Below are 23,926 nucleotides of genomic sequence, written 5' to 3'. Positions count from 1 at the left end.
TGGTACAGGACAATGCAGGGCTGCAGGCATGGAACAGGATAATGCAGGGCTGCAGGCATGGTACAGGACAATGCAGGGCTGCGGGCATGGTACAGGACAATGCAGGGCTGCGGGCATGGTACAGGACAATGCAGGGCTGCGAGCATGGTAGAGGACAATGCAGGGCTGCGGGCATGGTACAGGACAATTCAGGGCTGCAGGCATGGTACAAGGCAATGCTGTGGGCATGGTACAGGACAATGCTGTGGACATAATACAGGACAATGCAGTGCTGTGGGCATAGTACAAGAGAATGCGGGGCTGCGGGCATACTACAGGAGATGCAGTGCTGCGGGCATGATACAGGTGTACCATGCCTGCAGCACTGCGTCCCTTGTAGTATGCCCGCAGCCCCGCATAATGGCAGGTAGTGCGGCCATGTTTCACTTACCTGTTCTAGAAGCGCTTTAAATTAAAAAATGGCGCCGCCCGGTGCCGATGCAACATTGCGCATGCGCCGCCGCCGCTCGGGAAACCTCGTATACGTTCGGCTATTCCCGGGAATAGTCGAACGTGTACGGCCTGTCCCGAGCAGCTGCGGTGGTGCATGCGCGGTGACACGTTGGGGACATTTTTTTTTTTTTTGTTGATTCGAGTATAAGCCGAGGGGGACGTTTTCAGCACAAAAAAATGTGCTGAAAAACTCCTCCCGGCGCGGACTGTTTTTGTCTACTCTGATCCAGATCATCTTAACAGTGAGTGTACTGCGTTTTTTTGCCGCTATTGTATGGATTATCTATTCACTTTGGGGCCTTCTTTCGTTATGAGCATTTAGGGCACCAGACCACCGGCTCGGAAGTGCTCCCCCAAATACGAAGAAGAGACCCCCCATACAGCTGCACAGGTCGTATTGCAGACGCCACCTAGTGGACACTCTGGACTCTGCACAGCAGCTTTTGCTTATTTTTAGCACGTGTGGCACATATATCAGTGAAAGTCCTGATATAACACTTGTGGTTGTGGTCATTTCGAACTCTGCACAGTAGCACCTGTTTATTTTCAATACTTGTGTGGCACAAATATATCAGAAAAAGCATATACCTGATATAACACTTGTGGTTGTGGGAACACCCCCCTTCCCCCTCCCCCCCCCCCCCACAATTTTCTTTTTTACACCATTTCGATATGTATATTGCACATGTATCACTATATTTGTTTTTTATTTGAAATTCAATAAACACACGGATTGTTTATTTCATTTAATTTACTCACAAAAAACATTTTCTGTTGACACCCTTATATATTTTTTCACCTACACTTTGGGGAAGTCACGTTTTATACTGTAAGGTAGCGCCGATACCAATCGCCACATAATATATTTCACTTTCACCCTTGCACTTAAGGGTTGATTGGTGGCAGCTCACACCTTCTATATTTCTTTATCTATTTGTCCCCTCATATATCTTTAATCCATAGCGCTGGTCATCCTCCCTTTACTACACACACAGATGTGTTTAATTGGTAGCTTGATTGCATTCAGCCATCTGCTTATGTTTCCTTGTTTTTGCATGTATGAACAGTATATATATACCTGTGTGTGTGTGACCAATATTCCAGCTATGACTAAGCACCAAGATTGGTGTGAAAGGCATTAGCTGGGCTGTTTTTTACTTCCATGTGCTGTATGGATTGTCGCTTTTACATATTTGGAACCGTTAAAGGTGATTCAAGCAGTGTGCGGTCCTCCAGACTTCTTCTTCCTACATGTTTCTGATGCATGCCAGGCCAGCACCTGTTTTATGTGCAGATACAGCTAAGCAATAAGGGAGTAGTCTTCCTTGAGCGGTACACCACATATCAATACATTAAGGCAATTACTTGTTTTAACATGCATGCAAAGATATAGGACATCAGCGGAAAAGGAGACAAAAAGACCCCAGACACAGGGACGCTCCGGTATGTGCAAGCTGCTAAAAGACATTTACTCTTTACTGCGACTCCACCCATAACTGCAACTGGAACCTGTTTACTCTCTCTGTCTATTTTGTGCTTTTGGTATGTGCCCTTATTCATCTGTTGCCCCGTGTTTATTACCATGATGTTTATGTTGTTCTGAAGTGTCAAATAATGCTTTACGATTAGGTCTTATCTTTATAGCCATTCTTGCCCCTTTTCAGTCTGACTTTAGAAGTGAAAGATCCACTCTGTTAGACATCATTATATCCAATCTTGATTAATTAACCAATTTCCACCCCCACCCTTATACAAGTATACATTTAGTGCACCCTTAAGGGGAAGCACTTTGCTGGGCATCTTTCCTTAAGGCTTCTTTCTCTAAGTGATTTTTTCTACAAGTGATATGCACTTCAAACTCTGTACTTCAGCGATTGAACAAAGTGAAAGAACAAAGGAAAGGCTGAGATATACACCACATAGACTGCAGGTGACCTAATTTACCTTATCAGCTCTTGCTCCTTGTAACTAGTGATGTCGCGAACCTAAAATTCGCGGTTCGCGAACGGCGAACGCGAACATCGGCAAATGTTCGCGAACTGGCGAACCGGGCGAACCGCCATAGACTTCAATAGGCAGGCGAATTTTAAAACACACAGGGACTCTTTCTGGCCACAATAGTGATGGAAAAGTTGTTTCAAGGGGACTAACACCTGGACTGTGGCATGCCGGAGAGGGATCACGCAAAAAAAAGTTCTTAAAAATTATAATTTTTTGATACAGAGCCAATTATTGGAAAAATTAAAAAAAAATAAAAATAAAAAATTTCTTTGGATTTAGCATCTGTGGGGTCTAAAAAGTGTACCTGTGAAGTTTCAGCTCTGTAGCATGTCCAGAACCCCTAAAAAACAGCATTTTTCTTATATTTTCAGGAATATGGCTTCTCTGCGGCTGGCTTTTCCTCTTGCAGGCATTTAGCGGGCATTTTTTTAGGCAGGCATGTCATTTTTTGTATTTAGTGTCTGGGGGGTCTAAAAAGTGTACCTGTCAATTTTCAGCTCTGTAGCATGTCCAGAACCCCTAAAAAACAGCATTTTTCTTATATTTTCAGGAATATGGCTTCTCTGCGGCTGGCTTTTTCTCTTGCAGGCATTTAGCGGGCATTTTTTTAGGCAGGCATGTCATTTTTTGTATTTAGTGTCTGGGGGGTCACAAAAGTGTACCTGTCAAGTTTCAGCTCTGTAGCATGTCCAGAACCCCTAAAAAACAGCATTTTTCTTATATTTTCAGGAATATGGCTTCTCTGCGGCTGGCTTTTTCTCTTGCAGGCATTTAGCGGGCATTTTTTTAGGCAGGCATGTCATTTTTTGTATTTAGTGTCTGGGGGGTCTAAAAAGTGTACCTGTCAAGTTTCAGCTCTGTAGCATGTCCAGAACCCCTAAAAAACAGCATTTTTCTTATATTTTCAGGAATACGGCTTCTCTGCGGCTGGCTTTTCCTCTTGCAGGCATTTATCGGGCATTTTTTTAGGCAGGCATGTCATTTTTTGTATTTAGTGTCTGGGGGGGTCTAAAAAGTGTACCTGTCAAGTTTCAGCTCTGTAGCATGTCCAGAACCCCTAAAAAACAGCATTTTTCTTATATTTTCAGGAATACGGCTTCTCTGCGGCTGGCTTTTTCTCTTGCAGGCATTTATCGGGCATTTTTTTAGGCAGGCATGTCATTTTTTGTATTTAGTGTCTGGGGGGTCACAAAAGTGTACCTGTCAAGTTTCAGATCTGTAGCATGTCCAGAACCCCTAAAAAAACAGCATTTTTCTTATATTTTCAGGAATACGGCTTCTCTGCGGCTGTCTTTTTCTCTTGCAGGCATTTATCGGGCATTTTTTTAGGCAGGCATGTCATTTTTTGTATTTAGTGTCTGGGGGGTCACAAAAGTGTACCTGTCAAGTTTCAGATCTGTAGCATGTCCAGAACCCCTAAAAAACAGCATTTTTCTTATATTTTCAGGAATACGGCTTCTCTGCGGCTGTCTTTTACTCTTGCAGGCATTTATCGGGCATTTTTTTAGGCAGGCATGTCATTTTTTGTATTTAGTGTCTGGGGGGTCACAAAAGTGTACCTGTCAAGTTTCAGCACTGTAGCATGTCCAGAACCCCTAAAAAACAGCATTTTTCTTATATTTTCAGGAATACGGCTTCTCTGCGGCTGGCTTTTTCTCTTGCAGGCATTTATCGGGCATTTTTTTAGGCAGGCATGTCATTTTTTGTATTTAGTGTCTGGGGGGTCACAAAAGTGTACCTGTCAAGTTTCAGCTCTGTAGCATGTCCAGAACCCCTAAAAAACAGCATTTTTCTTATATTTTCAGGAATACGGCTTCTCTGCGGCTGGCTTTTTCTCTTGCAGGCATTTATCGGGCATTTTTTTAGGCAGGCATGTCATTTTTTGTATTTAGTGTCTGGGGGGTCACAAAAGTGTACCTGTCAAGTTTCAGCTCTGTAGCATGTCCAGAACCCCTAAAAAACAGCATTTTTCTTATATTTTCAGGAATACGGCTTCTCTGCGGCTGTCTTTTTCTCTTGCAGGCATTTATCGGGCATTTTTTTAGGCAGGCATGTCATTTTTTGTATTTAGTGTCTGGGGGGTCTAAAAAGTGTACCTGTCAAGTTTCAGCTCTGTAGCATGTCCAGAACCCCTAAAAAACAGCATTTTTCTTATATTTTCAGGAATACGGCTTCTCTGCGGCTGTCTTTTTCTCTTGCAGGCATTTATCGGGCATTTTTTTAGGCAGGCATGTCATTTTTTGTATTTAGTGTCTGGGGGGTCACAAAAGTGTACCTGTCAAGTTTCAGCTCTGTAGCATGTCCAGAACCCCTAAAAAACAGCATTTTTCTTATATTTTCAGGAATACGGCTTCTCTGCGGCTGTCTTTTTCTCTTGCAGGCATTTATCGGGCATTTTTTTAGGCAGGCATGTCATTTTTTGTATTTAGTGTCTGGGGGGTCACAAAAGTGTACCTGTCAAGTTTCAGATCTGTAGCATGTCCAGAACCCCTAAAAAACAGCATTTTTCTTATATTTTCAGGAATACGGCTTCTCTGCGGCTGTCTTTTTCTCTTGCAGGCATTTATCGGGCATTTTTTTAGGCAGGCATGTCATTTTTTGTATTTAGTGTCTGGGGGGTCTAAAAAGTGTACCTGTCAAGTTTCAGCTCTGTAGCATGTCCAGAACCCCTAAAAAACAGCATTTTTCTTATATTTTCAGGAATACGGCTTCTCTGCGGCTGGCTTTTTCTCTTGCAGGCATTTATCGGGCATTTTTTTAGGCAGGCATGTCATTTTTTGTATTTAGTGTCTGGGGGGTCACAAAAGTGTACCTGTCAAGTTTCAGCTCTGTAGCATGTCCAGAACCCCTAAAAAACAGCATTTTTCTTATATTTTCAGGAATACGGCTTCTCTGCGGCTGTCTTTTTCTCTTGCAGGCATTTATCGGGCATTTTTTTAGGCAGGCATGTCATTTTTTGTATTTAGTGTCTGGGGGGTCACAAAAGTGTACCTGTCAAGTTTCAGCTCTGTAGCATGTCCAGAACCCCTAAAAAACAGCATTTTTCTTATATTTTCAGGAATACGGCTTCTCTGCGGCTGTCTTTTTCTCTTGCAGGCATTTATCGGGCATTTTTTTAGGCAGGCATGTCATTTTTTGTATTTAGTGTCTGGGGGGTCACAAAAGTGTACCTGTCAAGTTTCAGCTCTGTAGCATGTCCAGAACCCCTAAAAAACAGCATTTTTCTTATATTTTCAGGAATACGGCTTCTCTGCGGCTGTCTTTTTCTCTTGCAGGCATTTATCGGGCATTTTTTTAGGCAGGCATGTCATTTTTTGTATTTAGTGTCTGGGGGGTCTAAAAAGTGTACCTGTCAAGTTTCAGCTCTGTAGTATGTCCACAACCCAAAAAAAACAGCATTTTTCTTATGATTTTTAGTAGAAAACTAATGCAGTGTCTTTCCAGCTGTCTTTTTTTCTTTCTGGCAAGCTGAAATATGATATGCCAAGGCAAACATGCCTATCAGTTGAGCTATGACACAGACAACACTGCACACATGGGGAAATATGTAAAACAAAAAACAGGAAAAGGAAATTAGGTGACGGTCACAAAACATGATATTGTGATTGGCCAAATAAAAAGTCACCTCGCGATGAGGTCGCGCCAAAGTCGCGCTAAGTCGCGCCAAAGTCGCACTGGAAGCGACGCTACTTTAGTGGTAGCGGCAGTGTAAACCAGCACTAAAACATCCAGTGTGTGAATACGATCAGGTATGATGTTTTATCGGTCAAGTAGTGTAAGGGTTACGCCCGTCGCCCGCTTCACAGTGACAGACCAAACTCTGACAGACCAAACTCCCCGTTTAACAGTCAGTCAGTCCATTTGCACAACCGCAAACTCCCAATTTGCACAAGGTTGGATACCAAGCTAGCCATGTCCCGTTCCTTGTCCTCACTGACATCATTGAAGGTCTCTTCCTCCACCCAGCCACATACAACACCAAGGGTCCCCGAAAGGTGAGAACAAGCCCCCTGGGACGCCTGCTGTGGCTGGTATTCCACCTCCTCAAAGCCACCTTCCTCCTCTGACTTCTCTTCTTCAGACTCCTCTCTCTGCGTTGCCACAGGTCCAGCAATTGACAACGACAAGGCTGCTTCTGGTGGTGATGAGGACCACAACTCTTCCTCTTCATGCTCATCTACAGCCTGATCCAGTACTCTTCGCAGGGCACGCTCCAGAAAAAACGCATATGGGATGAGGTCGATGATGTTGCCTTGGGTTCGACTGACCACCAGGGTTGTCATCTCCGCAAAAGGACGCATGAGCCTACAGCCATTGTTCATGAGCATTCAGTAACGCGGCCAAAAAATACCCAGCTCCGCAGAAAGAATGAAAGAAAATGAATGTTTTTTTTTATGAAAAATTATCCTGCGGATCGCTTTTGGTCTGTACACAATGAAGCAACGACCTTATCATCTGGGGTGTGCCAACACAATCCTAGAGGTGATCGCTTCATTGTGATACGCAAGCCCCTTCACCACGACAAGGTAACGATCACGAAGGGGAATTGACACATGTATGTGCCTTTTTTTTTGTTTTTTGTTTTTTTGCAGCCACAGTGTAGCACCAGAGGCCAGAAAAATTAGGCATGTACACATGCATGAAAAAGTAGGTATTGTTGCAGCCGCTGCTGTAGCAGCGGCCTGAAAAATTGAGGTTTTAAGGCAGAAAGTGCACTAAAACATTGCTGCTTGAACTGTAGTTGGTGGCGGAGACGTCACGTAAGTCATCCGGCATGCAGAGAATGATTATATACAGCAGCGTGTGGACCATTTTTAGGCCAAGGCATCTCAGTCATCACCAGGCCTTTTTTAGTCAAATGCATCCCCCACTGTCAGTCCCTTCGGGATCCATGCCTCATTCATCTTAATAAACGTGAGGTAATCAAGACTTTTTTGACCTAGGCGACTTCTCTTCTCAGTGACAATACCTCCTGCTGCGCTGAAGGTCCTTTCTGACAGCACACTTGAAGCGGGGCAGGCCAGAAGTTCAATGGCAAACTGGGATAGCTCAGGCCACAGGTCAAGCCTGCACACCCAGTAGTCAAGGGGTTCATCGCTCCTCAGAGTGTCGATATCTGCAGTTAAGGCAAGGTAGTCTGCTACCTGTCGGTCGAGTCGTTCTCTGAGGGTGGACCCCGAAGGGCTGTGGCGATGCATAGGACTAAAAAAGCTCCGCATGTCCTCCATCAACAAGACGTCTGTAAAGCGTCCTGTCCTTGCCGGCGTGGTTGTGGTGGTAGGAGGAGGATTACTTTCACCTCTTCCCCTGTTGGATTCCCGTTGTGCTGTGACATCACCCTTATACGCTGTGTAGAGCATAGTTTTTAACTTATTTTGTAGCTGCTGCATCCTTTGCGACTGCCGGTAATTGGGTAACATGTCACAGACTTTCTGCTTATACCGGGGGTCTAGTAGCGTGGCCACCCAGTACAGGTCGTTCTCCTTCAGCCTTTTTATACGAGGGTCTCTCAACAGGCATGACAGCATGAAAGACCCCATTTGCACAAGGTTGGATGCCGAGCTACTCATGTCCAATTCCTCGTCCTCACTGATGTCATTGAAGGTGTGTTCTTCCCCCCAGCCACGTACAACACCACGGGTACCAGATAGGTGACAACGAGCACCCTGGGATGCCTGCTGTGGTTGGTGTTCCTCCTCCTCAAAGCCACATTCCTCCTCTGACTCCTCTTCCTCACACTCCTCTTCCAGTGTTGCCGCAGGTCCAGCAATCGATGGTAAGGCTATTTCTGGTGGTGGTGATGGTGACCACAACTCTTCCTCTTCCTCTTCACGCTCATCTACGGCCTGATCCAGCACTCTTCGCAGGGCACGCTCCAGGAAAAAAACATATGGGATGATGTCGCTGATGGTGCCTTCAGTGCGACTCACTAGGTTTGTCACCTCCTCAAAAGGACGCATGAGCCTACAGGCATTGCGCATGAGCGTCCAGTAGCGTGGCAAAAAAATACCCAGCTCCGCAGAGGCTGTCCTAGCACCCCGGTCATACAAATACTCGTTGACCGCTTTTTCTTGTTGGAGCAGGCGGTCGAACATTAGCAGTGTTGAATTCCAACGTGTCGGGCTGTCGCAAATCAAGCGCCTCACTGGCATGTTGTTTCGCCGCTGAATATCTGCAAAGTGCGCCATGGCCGTGTAGGAACGCCTGAAATGGCCACACACCTTCCTGGCCTGCTTGAGGACGTCCTGTAAGCCTGGGTACTTCTGCACAAAACGTTGCACAATCAGATTCAACACATGTGCCATGCACGGCACATGTGTCAACTTGCCCAAATTCAATGCCGCCAACAAATTGCTCCCGTTGTCACACACCACTTTGCCGATCTCCAGTTGGTGCGGGGTCAGCCACTGATCCACCTGTGCATTCAGGGCGGACAGTAGTGCTGGTCCGGTGTGACTCTCTGCTTTCAGGCAAGTCAACCCCAAGACAGCGTGACACTGTCGTATCCGGCATGTGGAATAGCCCCTGGGGAGCTGGGGGGGTGCAGTTGGTGTGGAGCAAGACGCAACAGCAGAAGAGGACTCAGCCGAGGAGGTTAGCAAAGAGGATGGAGTAGGAGGAGTAGAGGAGGTGGCAGCAGGCCTGCCTGCAAGTCGTGGCGGTGTCACCAACTCCTCTGCAGCAGAGCCACGCATTCCATGCTTGGCAGCCGCCAGCAGGTTTACCCAATGCGCAGTGTACGTTATATACCTGCCCTGACCGTGCTTTGCAGACCAGCTATCAGTGGTCAGATGGACCCTTGCCCCAACACTGTGTGCCAGACGTGACATGATTTCCTTTTCCACAATAGAGTACAGGTTGGGGATTGCCTTTTGTGAAAAATAATTTCGGCCGGGTACCTTCCACTGCGGTGTCCCAATAGCGACAAATTTTTTGAAGGCCTCAGACTCCACCAGCTTGTATGGTAAAAGCTGGCGGGCTAAGAGTTCCGACAAGCCAGCTGTCAGACGCCGGGCAAGGGGGTGACTCTGCGAGATTGGCTTTTTGCGCTCAAACATTTCCTTCACAGACACCTGACTGTGGGCAGGTGACGAGCAGGAACTGCTGAAGGTGAGAGGCGGAGGGGCGGGTTGTTGATAGGGGGCATGGAGGACAGCAGTGGTTGACGTGGCTGAAGATGCTGGATCAGGAGGAGGATGGTGGCTTTCAGTTTGTGTGCTGCTTTTACTCATGTGTTGATCCCATAGGCGTTTGTGATGTGAGATCATGTGCCTTCGCAAAGCAGTTGTACCTAGGTGGGTGTTGGACTTCCCACGACTCAGTTTCTTTTGGCACAGGTTACAAATGGCATCGCTGATATCAGAGGCAGACACACAAAAAAAATGCCACACTGCTGAGCTTTGCAAGGACGGCATTCTGGTGGTGGCAACAGCTTGCGTTGATTGGCGTGCTGTCTGGCTGACCCCGGGTGCCGAATCTACATGCTGTCTGACTGCGCCACTAGCTCCTTGCGATGACCTCCTCCCCCTGCTTCCAACTCGTCTCCTCCTCCTCTCTGTCTCCCCATCTGAACTTTCCCCCTCTTCTTCTGCTCTTCGAGCAGGCACCCAGGTGACATCCACAGACACATCGTCATCATCAGCCGCTTCACTTGACAACTCAGCAAAGGCAGCAGCAGCAGGTACAACATCATCATCATCACAATGTACGTCCATGTGTATAATGCTGCCTGACTGAGACATATCCCCGTTATCTACATCCTCTGGCACTAATAGTTGCGCATCACTTATTTCTTCAAACTGATGTGAAAATAACTCCTCTGACGGATCAAGTGAAGCGGCTGTGGTGCTAGTGTTGGTGGTGGTGCCGGCGGGCTGGCGAGTGGTAAATTGAGAGGTGCCCGAAGCTGAGCTGGAGGAGGATGGTGCATTAAGGTTCCGAGCGGAAGCTGTAGACGATTGGGTGTCCTGTGTAAGCCAGTCAACTATGGCCTCAGAATTTTTTGAGTTCAGGGGCTGTGGTGGCCTCTGAACACTGGGCATTATTCTAGAGCCTAAGGAAATCACAGCACCACGACCACGACGGCCCTTGCGGGGTGGCCTGCCTCTGCCTGTCATTTTTTTTTTAATGTGTTGTTACTGTTGTACTATGAGTGCAAGCTGCTGTGCCACCTTATATATCAGTGGTGGGTGGGCAGTGGCACAGTACACTCTCTGTGGACCTGACAGCAGTCACTGACACCCAGGCAACTGCAATTTAAAAAATATATATATTTTTTTTTACTTTGCAAGCTGCTGTGCCACCTTATATATCAGTGGTGGGTGGGCAGTGGCACAGTACACTCTCTGTGGACCTGACAGCAGTCACTGGCACCCAGACAACTGCAATTTAAAAAATATATATATATTTTTTTACTTTGCAAGCTGCTGTGCCACCTTATATATCAGTGGTGGGTGGGCAGTGGCACAGTACACTCTCTGTGGACCTGACAGCAGTCACTGGCACCCAGGCAACTGCAATTTAAAAAAATATATATATATTTTTTACTTTGCAAGCTGCTGTGCCACCTTATATATCAGTGGTGGGTGGGCAGTGGCACAGTACACTCTCTGTGGACCTGACAGCAGTCACTGGCACCCAGGCAACTGCAATTTAAAAAAATATATATATTTTTTTTACTTTGCAAGCTGCTGTGCCACCTTATATATCAGTGGTGGGTGGGCAGTGGCACAGTACACTCTCTGTGGACCTGACAGCAGTCACTGGCACCCAGGCAACTGCAATTTAAAAAAATATATATATTTTTTTTACTTTGCAAGCTGCTGTGCCACCTTATATATCAGTGGTGGGTGGGCACACAGTGGCACTGCAGTGGGCACAGTACACTCTGTGGACCTGACAGTCACTGGCAGCCCAGGCAACTGCAATAATAAAAAATATTTTTTTTTTCAATTTATTGCAACAAGATGCTGTGCCAACGTATATATATCAGTGGTGGGCAGTGCACTGCAGTGGGTACAGTGCACTCTGTGGACCTGACACAGCACTCACTGCAATTATGACAGAGGAAAAAAAAATATTTTTTAAAATGCCAGGTACTGTGCCTGTGCCACCCGAAATGAGTGTGGTGTGCACACAGTACAGTCTGTGGTAGGTCTGTGGCCTCTCACACACAGCGGGCAGGCAACTGCAGTGTACAATAGATATATATATATATATATATATATAAAGAAAAAAATATATTACCTTACCAGCCCTTGAAAGGGCTTTTGGGGACACTATATATATATATATATGTATATATATAAATAAAAAAATCCTCAATTACCAGCCCTTAAAAGGGCTTTTGGGGACACTAGATAGATATAGATATATATATATATGAAGAAACAACTCAATTACCAGCCCTTAAAAGGGCTTTTGGGGACGCTAGGTATATATATATATATATATATAAAAAAAAAAAAAAAACACAAATACCAGCCCTTAGAAGGGCTTTTTGGGGTGCTGATATTACAGCAGTAGTGGACCAAGAACACTGCAAGACCAGGAACACTGACTAACTGTCCCTAGCTTAACAGCAGCAGCAGCAGCAGCAGCAGCTCTCCCTACTCTCACTACACACACTGCTTCAGAATGATCTAAGATGGATGCTGCCCTTGCTTATTTATAGGAGGTGGGAGGGTGTGGGAGGGAGGTACGCTGATTGGCTGGAAATGTGTCTGCTGACTGTAAAGTTCAGGGTCAAAGTTTGCCTCAATGATGTCTTATGGGGGGCGGACCGAACATCGCATATGTTCGCCGGCAGCGGCGAACGCGAACATGCTAAGTTCGCCGGGAACTGTTCGCCGGCGAACAGTTCTATACATCTCTACTTGTAACATGCACTCTCTGCCACTTCTTTTTGCAGCCATATCCTCTATCTTAAACTCTCTCTCCTTCACCCCTCTTCTCCACCTCATAGCTTACATATATCACCCTCACTACTGTCCTCTCCTTATTACTGCACATACCATCTCCTGCTATTTCTAAATCCACACGCACACAAAACCTCCAGGACACTGGGGCATGTCCCTTCATATAAATCACGCTCTCACATTACCACCCTCACCTTTCTGCTTCTCCTAACCTCTGGAGACATATCCCCAAACTCTGGCCCTCCATTTACCTGTACTCAACCCACCCACTACACTGCACCCTCTGGCTGCAGCCGCAGTCAGCACAATCTAGTTCCCATCTCTCTTCTTCCCAAGACCAGACTCCCTTTCTCCTGCGCCCTTTGGAACGCCCACTCTGTCTGTAATAAACTCCCCTCTCTCCATGACCTCTTTATCGCTAACTCTTTTCATCTACTCGCCATCACTGAAACCTGGCTTCATGAATCTGACACCACGTCTCCTGCTGCCCTATCCCAAGGTGGTCTTCTATGGACTCACTCCCCCAGACCCAATAGACGCAAGGGAGGGGGTGTCGGGATCCTTCTAGCCCCACATAGCACCTTTCAGGTACTTCACCCACCTCCCTCTCTGTCACTCTCCTCATTTGAGGTACATTGCATTCAAATTTTCTCCCCTGTCTCTCTAAGGATAGCTGTGATCTACCGCCCACCTGGACCAATGTCAACCTTTCTTGATGACTTCTCTGCCTACTGCCTACTGCCTGATGACTACTCTACTTTCTCTCTTCTGAAATCCCCACAATCATTCTCGGTGACTTTAACATCCCTGTTAATACTAACACTCCTGCCACTTCCAAACTTCTCAGTCTAACCTCCTCCTTTGACCTGAAGCAGGCCCGGATTGGCCAATCGGGAGAACCGGGAGGATTCCCGGTGGGCTGGTCGGGTTGAGGGCCGGTGACACCGGTGTTCTAAAATTTAGAACACAGCTGACAGAGAGGGGGCAGGACTGGTTGCTTAGCAGAGAGGAGGCGGCACGGATAGAATACATCCTCGGGTCTGAGAGGAGGCGGGGCTGAGGCGGGACGGACTGCTTAGCTGGGAGGAGACGGGACGGAGGTAGAGAAAAAATGTAATCTGCCAGCTCTGCATTATTACAATTATGCTCGACTTCCGTCCCGCCTCCTCCTAGCTAAGCAGTTCGTCCCGCCTCCGCCCCGCCTCCTCTCAGACCCGAGGATGTCTTCTCTCCCTCCCACCTCCTCCCAGCTAAGCACTTCGTCCCGCCTCCGCCCCGCCTCCTGTCTCAGCTAAGTAATCTGTCCCGCCTCCTCTGTCAGCAGTGGGCTAATAGCGCGGGGGGGGCGCCATTTTTAAATCGAAAGAAAAAAACTGCAGTGGCCCAGCAGTGGCGCTCGCATCTCATCACGGCCAGGTAAGACCCCTCCACAGCCTTTAACCATCTCCCCTTGTACCATGCCCACAGCCTCTAACCATCTCTCCCTGTACCATGCCCACAGCCTCTGACCATATCTCCTTGTACCATGCCCACAGCCTCTAACCATCTCTCCCTGTACCATGCCCACAGCCTCTAACCATCTCTCCTTGTACCATGCCCACAGCCTCTAACCATCTCTCCCTGTACCATGCCTACAGCCTCTAACCATCTCTCCTTGTACCATGCCCACATCCTCTAACAATCTCCCCTTGTACCATGCCCACAGCCTCTAACCATCTCTCCCTGTACCATGCCCACAGCCTCTAACCATCTCCCCCCTGTACCATGCCCACAGCCTCTAACAATCTCCCCCTGTACCATGCCCACAGCCTCTAACCATGTCCCCCTGTACCATGCCCACAGCCTCTAACCATCTCCCCTTGTACCATGCCCACATCCTCTAACAATCTCCCCTTGTACCATGCCCACAGCCTCTAACCATCTCTCCCTGTACCATGCCCACAGCCTCTAACCATCTCCCCCCTGTACCATGCCCACAGCCTCTAACAATCTCCCCCTGTACCATGCCCACAGCCTCTAACCATGTCCCCCTGTACCATGCCCACAGCCTCTAACCATCTCCCCTTGTACCATGCCCACATCCTCTAACAATCTCCCCTTGTACCATGCCCACAGCCTCTAACCATCTCTCCCTGTACCATGCCCACAGCCTCTAACAATCTCCCCTGTACCATGCCCACAGCCTCTAACCATCTCCCCTTGTACCATGCCCACAGCCTCTAACCATCTCTCCCTGTACCATGCCCACAGCCTCTAACCATCTCCCCCTGTACCATGCCCACATCCTCTAACAATCTCCCCTTGTACCATGCCCACAGCCTGTAACCATCTCCCCTTGTACAATGCCCACAGCCTCTAACAATCTCCCCCTGTACCATGCCCACAGCCTCTAACCATCTCCCCTTGTACCATGCCCACATCCTCTAACAATCTCCCCCTGTACCATGCCCACAGCCTCTAACCATGTCCCCCTGTACCATGCCCACAGCCTCTAACCATCTCCCCTTGTACCATGCCCACATCCTCTAACAATCTCCCCTTGTACCATGCCCACAGCCTCTAACCATCTCTCCCTGTACCATGCCCACAGCCTCTAACAATCTCCCCCTGTACCATGCCCACAGCCTCTAACCATCTCCCCTTGTACCATGCCCACAGCCTCTAACCATCTCTCCCTGTACCATGCCCACAGCCTCTAACCATCTCCCCCTGTACCATGCCCACATCCTCTAACAATCTCCCCTTGTACCATGCCCACAGCCTCTAACCATCTCCCCTTGTACAATGCCCACAGCCTCTAACAATCTCCCCCTGTACCATGCCCACAGCCTCTAACCATCTCCCCTTGTACCATGCCCACAGCCTCTAACCATCTCCCCTTGTACCATGCCCACAGCCTCTAACCATCTCCCCCCTGTACCATGCCCACAGCCTCTAACCATCTCCCCTTGTACAATGCCCACAGCCTCTAACAATCTCCCCCTGTACCATGCCCACAGCCTCTAACCATCTCCCCTTGTACCAAGCCCACAGCCTCGAACCATCTCCCCTTGTACCATGCCCACAGCCTCTAACCATCTCCCCTTGTACCAAGCCCACAGCCTCTAACCATCTCCCCTTGTACCAAGCCCACAGCCTCTAACCATCTCCCCTTGTACAATGCCCACAGCCTCTAACCATTTCCCCTTGTACCATGCCCACAGCCTCTAACCATCTCCCCTTGTACCATGCCCACAGCCTCTAACCATCTCCCCTTGTACCATGCCCACAGCCTCTAACCATCTCCCCTTGTACCATGCCCACAGCCTCTAACAATCTCCCCCTGTACCATGCCCACAGCCTCTAACCATCTCCCCTTGTACCATGCCCACAGTCTCTAACCATCTCCCCTTGTACCATGCCCACAGCCTCTAACCATCTCCCCTTGTACCATGCCCACAGCCTCTAACCATCTCCCCTTGTACCATGCCCACAGCCTCTAACCATCTCCCCTTGTACCATGCCCACAGCCTCTAACCATCTCCCCTTGTACCATGCCCACAGCCTCTAACCATCTCCCCTTGTACCATGCCCACAGCCTCTAACCATCTCCCCTTGTACCATGCCCACAGCCTCTAACCATCTCCCCCTGTACCATGCCCACAGCCTCTAACCATCTCCCCCTGTACCATGCCCACAGCCTCTAACCATCTCCCCCTGTACCATGCCCACATCCTCTAACCATCTCCCCTTGTACCATGCCCACAGCCTCTAACCATCTCCCCTTGTACCATGCCCACAGCCTCTAACCATCTCCCCTTGTACCATGCCCACAGCCTCTAACCATCTCCCCCTGTACCATGCCCACAGCCTGTAACCATCTCTCCCTGTACCATGCCCACAGCCTCTAACCATCTCTCCCTGTACCATGTCCACAGCCTCTAACCATCTGCCCCTGTACCATGCCCACAGCCTCTAACCATCTCCCCCTCTACCCCATAGACATGCATTATGTCCGTATATCATCCGAAAACGGATAGGATGATATGCAGACATAGGGACCGGATGACACAAGTGTCATCCGTGTCCGTAAACAAAAAAAAAAGTGCCACAGCGGACAAAAAAAACGGAGCGGCCGTGTGAAAGAGGCCTTAGGCTACTGAATTTGCACTGAATTGTAAATATTTTTTGAAAAGTACAATGAATTACAAGGCTGTAGAGAATAGAGAACAGTGCGCCTTTGCAAACTTATATTCTGAGGTTTTAATTACATTATTTTAATATAGTCAGTCATGAACTAAAGTGGGCCGGTCTAAGTCATGAAACTCCAGGGCTGAAAATGAGTCCCACTCCGGCCCTGACCTGAAGCAATGGATACATGCTTCTACTCACTCTGAAGGCAATATCCTTGACCTTGTTTTCTCCCACCTATGCACTCTGCACAACCTTTCAAACAATCCTTTCCCTCTCTCTGATCACTACCTTATTAGTTTCACTCTCTCCCTCTCCTCCACCTCCTCTCCCTCCAGCTACCTTACAGTTACCCGCAGAAACCTACGCCATCTCAACCATTCTCTTCTCTACTCTGCTACCGACCACCTCTATGACAAAATTGCACCCCTGTCCTGCACCAACCTAGCCACTTCTGTCTACAATGCTTCACTCTTAGCCTCCCTGGACACTCTGGCCGCCCTCACCACACATCGAATCAGACCCCGACCCCTTCAACCTTGGCAAACAGGTAACACTAGAAGTCTGAAAAAGCATAGTCGCGCGCTTGAGCGCCTATGGCGTAAGACTAAGTCTCAGAAAGATTTCAGCCAATATAAATCTGCCCTCCAAAAATACAATTCCAGTCTCCACACTGCCAAGCAGACCTATTTTATCACTCTCATTAACAACTTGTCATCTCGCCCCCGGCAACTCTTCGCTACCTTTAATTCTCTACTCCGTCTTCCACTGCCTTCACCCACTGATTCAGTCACTGCCCAAGAGATTGCCAACCATTTCAAACAAAAGATTGATACAATCCGTAAGGAGATCATTGCTGTTCAGATACCTTCCGTGCTTGACGCTTCTTGCCCCAGGTGCGATCACTACTTACCTCATTCAACCCCACCACTATAGACGAGGTTGCTAAACTACTTGCTAATGTATTGTCCACTTAACCACCTGCCCTCTGGATCCTGTTCCCTCGCAAATGCTACGTTCACCCTCTGGTCCTATTCTACGCTCTCTAACCCACATCTTCAGTCTCTCCCTCTCTTCTGGCATCTTCCCCAACTCTCTAAAACATGCACTAGTCAGCCCCATAATTAAAAATCCCTCACTGGACCCAAACGATCTTAACAACCTACGTCCTATTTCCTTGCTCCCCTTTTTATCCAAACTCCTTGAACGTCTGGTCTACAACCAACTGTGCAACCACCTTGCCGAGAATAGCCCCCTTGATCCCCTTTAGTCTGGATTTCGGCCTCAACACTCCACTGAAACTGCTCTCCTAAAACTGACAAACGATCTACTAATGGCCAAAACCAATGGACACTATTCTGTACTCTTCCTCCTGGACCTTTCTGCTGCCTTTGATACGGTTTACCATCCCCTCCTCCTCAAAAGACTCCATGCCTTTGGTCTCTGTGACTGTACTCTTCACTGGTTATCTTCCTACTTATCTAACCGCACCTTTAGCGTTACTTACAATTCCACTTCCTCCTCTCCTCTTCCCTTCTCTGTTGGGGTCCCCCAAGGCTCTGTTTTTTGACCCCTCCTATTTTCAATCTACACCTCCTCTCTGGGTCAGCTGATAGCATCCCATGGTTTCCAATACCATTTCTATGCTGACGATACACAAATCTATTTATCCACACCTCAGCTCTCTCCCTCAGTCTCCGCACGTATCACTAATTTACTATCTGATATATTGGTCTGGATGTCACACACTTCCTCAAACTCAATCCCTCCAAAACCAAACTAATAATTTTTCCTCCACCACGTGCCCCTTCCCCTGATCTCTCTGTCAATATCAATGGAATTACTATCAGCCCATCCCCGCATTCCAAGGTCCTAAGTGTTGTCCTGGACTCTGAACTCTCCTTCAAGGCCCACATCCAATCGCTGTCCAAATCTTGCCGCCTCAACTTCCGCAACATCTCCAAAATACGCCCCTTTCTAACCAAAGACACAACAAAGCTCCTAGTTAACTCCCTGGTCATCTCGCGCCTCGACTACTGCAATTCCCTTCTCATTGGCTTACCTCTACACAGGCTATCCCCCCTTCAATCCATCATGAATGCTGCCGCCAGACTCATCCATCTTACCAATCGCTCAGTGTCCGCTGATCCTCTCTGTCAAGCCCTCCACTGGCTTCCGCTCACCCAACGAATCAAATTCAAAATACTAACAACATCTTACAAAGCCATCCACAGCTTAGCCCCCAACTACATTACTAGCCTAGTCTCAAAATACCAACCCAATCGCTCTCTTCGTTCCTCTCAAAACCTCCTGCTCTCTACCTCCCTTGTCCCCTCCTCCCATGCTCGCCTCCAGGACTTTACCAGAGCCTCTCCAATCCTGTGGAACTCCTTACCCTTATCTGTCCCATTATCTCCTACTCTATTAGCTTTTAGGCGATCTCTGGAAACCCTCCTCTTCAGAGAAGCCTATCCTACCCACACCTAACAACTCTACCTCCATTTTATCCATCTGCCTATCCCCCTCGGTTACTGCCTTTTGTTTCACTTAAACCTCCCTTCTAGATTGTAAGCTCTAACGAGCAGGGCCCTCTGATTCCTCCTATTTTGAATTGTACTGTAACTGTATTGTCTTCCCCCAAACTGTTGGCGCTATATAAATCCTGTATAATAATAATAATAATAATAAAAAAGATGCCTATTTTCTCTTTAACATTTACTGCCTATTCTTACTGCCTATTCTTCTACCTGCTCCTTTACTCTTGCCATCTGCACTACTACAACAACCAGCACTAATGGAAACCATTCCTATCTTTACTGGGGTTTTAATCCCCTGCAGATGCTCCTGGGTGATCAGCCATGGATTGAAGAGTCCTCCCTAATTCTCATGCCACATGATTTCTCCCCTTTACATTCATCATGGGTGTCTGTATTGGGGCTCCTTCTTTGCAAGGGTGCTAATTTTGGGGTTAACAAACAACCATTAACTGTCTTTAGTAAGACACAAGTGTCTGTAGCTTAGTGGTATGGCCCAATGTTCAGCTTCCTTGGCAGAACGTTAAAAATTCTTATAATAAGACCAGTCCCAGCAGTAAAAAATCACATGACTCCAATTCATCAGTTGCTAAGCTAATGAAAAATGAATGTGTTGCCTGTAGGCAGGTGCAGTCTACTTTCTCCACTGCAGGTGGTGCTCATTGTTCCTCATTGGTTTTCAGGGTCACTGGGAAAGCTATCCAATAAGATCCTACCACCCCATGTGACTCTAGCAGCCATCTTGGGTCAGGCACACCCTATTTAAAGCCCTGGCTCCCTGGGTAGGCGTGCATTTCTCGAGTGGATAGTGTCCCTCGTCTGGCAGAGGTTCCTGATGAGTTGGGAAAGGATAGGGACACAACATGCTACCTGGAGGCCTAAATATTTGGGTCCAGACTGGCCAGGCCGCATTCTGAGACCTACCGCAAGTGTTTCTGGTTGGGTGTCCTCCTGCTGGGCCTGTTGTGAATTACTGGATTCTGAATGAATACAAGTTCTGTTCTCTGCAACCGGAATCTATGTATTTACTGCCGCTGCACCACACCGCACCTCCCACACTTGGCAGCAGTTGGCAGGATATGTCCTTTCTTGCAGCGGGTGCAGAAGGAGGTGCAGAGACCATCATAGCCCCACTAGGATTGGCTCTGTCATGTTTAAAGAGGAAGAAAACACTAAGCTATAATTTATAGCTATAGGTAAGCCTATAATAAGGCTTACCTATAGGTACAGTAAATATCTTCTAAACGTGTACAATTTAGGAGATATTTACGTTGCATGCAGCTGATGACATCATTGGTGCATGCACTCTGAAGGAGCTGCCACCCGAGCCGCTCCTTCAGATACCTATGCCATGAATGACGGCTCGGCTCCCCCACGCATGCGCGTGAGTGACGACATCGCAGCTCCAGCCTGTCACACCGCTGGAGACTGTGGATCCGGAAGAAAAACCAGGAGAAGATGGACATTGCCTCCAGCAATTACATTGCATTGCTGGAGGGCTTCATTTTCAGGTAAGCGTTACATAACGTGTTGGTATACGATGCATACTGGTACATTATGCCTTTACCTTGCAGGTCCAAAAAAAAAAAGCAACCAGCAATTTACAACCGCTTTAATGGCTCCAACGTTCCCCTGACTGAGTGGGAAGAGAACTAAAAATGGGTTTACTCTCGCACTGCTATGTTGTGCTATTGAGTGCTATGAGACTACAAAACGTACAAAGCGGATCGCTCATTCTTATACACACTCTCTAAACATGTATCAATATTCAGAATTGTATTCATAAGTGGTGCCGCGCTATCAAATGCTAATGTGCTAGTATCCCTTTAAATCTGTTTGCATAGCAATTTTCAGAGTCAGCATACGTATCATATCAAACCATATATAACATTAACAAAACAAATAATGCATCACTCCATAAAGTGTCCTTTGGTATGAATTTGCTTGCATATGCTCAATATTTCATAAAAAACAGACTTGTGTTCACATATCCAATATATATATATATGAGGGGGATATTATCCCCCCTGAGGAAGCCATGTGACCTTGTGGTGTAATGCATAGGGGAGGGGCCGATCTGTCATCACATCAGGAACAACACCTTGTCTGCTGGCTGTAAATCATGTACTCTTAGATCATAGCTCCTCTTGTTCTGCTGACCCTTGGCTCTGTACTAGATTCCTTGACACAAAGCTTAGACCCTTTCTGAATTCAATTGATTCCACTCTTTTTTAGGAGTCTCTGGGTCATAGGTTCTTCATGACAAAGCATCTGTGTCCCTATTCCCAACTGCAGGGAAGCATTTCAAATTGAAATGGAACAAAGACAGTGCCTTTAACAAGGGCTGCTGATTAGGGGGGGGGGGGGCACCAGTCCTCCTGTAGGGGGCCCAGGCACACAGGGGGGCCCCAACATCATGGGGAATTGGTGCGGTCGGGCAGAGGGGCAATTACAGAAGGAAGCCCTGTGTGGCTCTCTGCAGCAGCTGAAAGCCAGTTTCTCCCCCTCCTGCCAGCTTTCATCTTCTGCCAGGAGAGACACAAACTAAGTGGATCATTCCTGTAATTGCTTCTCTGACACTTATCCCCCTCCCTGTTCTGCCTGATTCTAATCCCCCCCCCTTCTTGTGTGCCCCCTTTCACTGTGCCACTTACCCTTGGCAAGAACATAAGTAAGCGGGTTGCTATCTGTCTTCTGTTTGTTGCTATCTAGCTATCTAGCAGGGGGTGATTTCGTTCTGGTTTATGATCAGGATTTTACGTTTTTTTTTTTATAGTGTGTTGGTATTATGTTAATTATTATTTGGGGTAAAAAAAAAAAGTGGTGTATTATTTGCATTTGGTAGTTGATTTTCTGTTTTTTTAATCTGTGCTTTTTATTCTATATTGTAATTTAATTTTATGGATGGTTTATATGTAGTGTAGTTTTAATTTGTTTTATTTGGTGCTAATGGCTGTTATTGGTAATTTTGTTGTGTCTTTGTATCTTGTTCTGTTCATTGGTGTGATCTTGTGTTGTCTTTGTTGAGTGTGGCTGTGTCGCAACAATTTCCCAATTTCCCTTTGGAATTAATAAAATATTCTGTATTCTGTAACCTCAAATTCTACCCTGTACAAGTATCCCTTTTAGCTTGTCCACAGAAGCCCACTTCAAAGCCAAATACTCCAGCTTGTGGACAGGATAGTTTCTCTCAGATGGCTCATGTAACTGACAACTCTCAGACATCCTTCATTATTCTTGATAAAAGACACTATCCAGTCCTTCTCTGCTGACATCAACCTGCAGCTCATGGGGGTTGGCAGGGTCAGCATAGGCTGTACTGACTCCACTAAAAGCCATAAACTTAATCTCCAGCAACATATAGGGATTATAGAACCTGGGAATCTATTTATCCCTTGCATCAATTCAGACAGTTTAACTCGATGAATAAACTTAAATGTTGAGGAGACAGATGATGAAGCCTTTCAAATGTTCTGTTTAATGGAATATACTCATAGGTAGAAAAACATTATTGTTGTAAGCCACATGGAAAGATGTCTACAGCATGACAGGATACAATGGAATGATTCTAGAGAGAGGGAGGAGGATATAGAAGTATGGTGAGAGAAAGAGCTCAGCTTAGACAGAAGAACACTTAAAGACACAGAGCAATGATAAACCAAATAGAGTAACACAATATAAGTCAAAACTGGTGCATTGGTCAAACTCATTTTCAAATGAAGAAAGGTCTGTTCACATTGGGTGAATCATTCTTCCTCTATGGACTCTCTCGGCTCTTTGACTTGATGGAGCTCAGTGAGGAGTTGGAATATCTTTGCAAACCCTTCCACAAACCTCTTGTAATAAGAAACAAACCCCAGGAATTATCTAAGCGCATTCCCATTTCAGGGTATGGGCCAGATGGCGATAGCTTACAACTTCTTAGGGTCAATGGCCACTCCCTTAGCAGAGACAACATGCCACAGATAGGTCACCATGGCTGATAGAACTAGCCCTTCTCAAGAGACAATTTCAACCCTTTGCTAGGACCCAGGTCTGAACCTGCAACCTCTGCCATGCCTGTCAATGTCTCTTCTTGCTAAACCCCCTGATATGCTGGACAGCTCCGGGCTCCCTGTCTGATTGTTTGGACTTTCTTGCTTTGTCTTTTGTTTTTGGTGAACCTTGAACTCTTTGCTCCTCCCATGAACTTCCAGATTTAAGCCATGTCTCTTCACTTCTTGTTTGTCAAATTATTGTGCTCTCTCCAGCCAATATCTCACTCCTGAAACTCCTGCTGCTGTCTGTTTTTTTGCTACCTCTCGTTACCAACCTTTGGCTAGTTCCGTGACTATGCTTCTGCTTAATCCTAACCTGCTTGATTCCTAACTGCTATTTCTGCTACTTGACCCTGGCTTTTTCTCTTCCTGGTGGGACCCTATGTCTACGTAGGTATTGATTATTCTTCCCCGAAGGTGTGGCAAACCTAGCGGGCAGGAGAGTCATCAGAATAGTGCAAGTGTGCCACATACAAATATTGTGCTTGTGAAAAAAATATAAATAAATAATTTATAAAGAAAAAAACCTCTTTTTTACACATACTCGTTCTTAATAAAAATCGCCTATTAAATACTTCTGTAATTTAAATTAGATCCACTAGATGGCAGCATGATCTGACATGATGATTAACGTAGCCATAGATATACATCCCATAATAAGCTTGCACATTCTACAAACATCTTTCGTTATCGAGCAATCACTGGCAAATGTGCATTAGGGCAAGTGATTGGCCACTGGGATGACTCTGGCTATATCAGGACAGCGAGGTCGACT

The 23,926-nt window shown here is 46.9% G+C and overlaps 1 protein-coding gene across 1 annotated transcript in view; it reads left to right on the top strand.

Annotated features, from left to right (window-relative positions):
- Positions 1–23,926, top strand: part of C6 (complement C6) — a 164,518-nt gene that overhangs the window by 82,337 nt on the left and 58,255 nt on the right. The window lies entirely within an intron of this gene.

This window comes from Pelophylax lessonae, assembly GCF_965119305.1.
Source record: "Pelophylax lessonae genome assembly, chromosome: 1".
Classification (NCBI taxonomy): Eukaryota; Metazoa; Chordata; class Amphibia; order Anura; family Ranidae; genus Pelophylax; species Pelophylax lessonae.
The sequence above is the reverse complement of the archived record's forward strand: the minus strand, read 5'-3'. Positions and strand labels throughout refer to the sequence as shown.